Source organism: Chrysochloris asiatica, unplaced genomic scaffold (genome assembly GCF_000296735.1).
Source record: "Chrysochloris asiatica unplaced genomic scaffold, ChrAsi1.0 scaffold00113, whole genome shotgun sequence".
Lineage (NCBI taxonomy): Eukaryota > Metazoa > Chordata > Mammalia > Afrosoricida > Chrysochloridae > Chrysochloris > Chrysochloris asiatica.
In genome coordinates this window covers 1,159,245-1,160,091 of record NW_006408631.1, presented here as the reverse complement: position 1 = coordinate 1,160,091, position 847 = coordinate 1,159,245, and positions in this window count along the sequence as shown.

Genomic DNA, 847 nt, shown 5'->3' with positions numbered 1-847 from the left:
ACAGCACCACCAGGATTCCTCCTACGGTGTACATAGTAGCCACTAAATGAAAACATATCAGAATTCCCTGCTTTTGTCCTAGTACCGTTGCATGGGTACCTGATGGTGTCTTTTCCTTTCCACCCAGTAGCCCATTCCATCCTCAAGTATCTTTCTACCACCACAGCACTTTCTTGCTAATAGTGAGGTACGGATCCCCTTTTGTCTGTACAGCACTATGTAGCAGATCAGTCATCTTTCCACTTTTGTTCTTTTCTGTGTCATTCTTACAGGGTGCTAGCCCATAATCTCTGCTCAATGCAACCATGAGCTTTAGAACAGGAGGCCTGTTGGAATTCCTGTAATTGAAGAGTTGTGATTGGAGGAAGGTAGCCCACAGAAAGAAGTATGATTGATGTCAGGTGTTCTGTTGTCTGGGCAAGGCAAACGCTCTGGGGCAGTTTCTGGAGGTGTGTTCAGAAATTGGACATGTGCAGCTGAGAGGTAAGACAAGTGTCGATTTGATCAATGAACAAATTTACAGCCAACAGAACTGCTGATTTGTTGTCAGAGCTAGAGTAAAGCTAATTATTACCTAGTCCAATCTCTTCTTTTTACGCACAAGGAAAATAAGACCTAAAGTTGTTGTTGTTAAGTGCCGTCAAGTCAATTCCGATTCTTAATGACCCTGTATAGGGTTTCCAAGGAGTGGTTGGTGGGTTTGAACTGCCAACCTTGCAGTTCAAATTGACTTTGTGGTCTAGTACATTATCCAGTGCATACCAGGACTCCAAGATCTGAAGTGGAGGTTCTAAATAAATAGTAGGTACTCAATACATGTTTGCTGATGACATATAATTCAATCAAG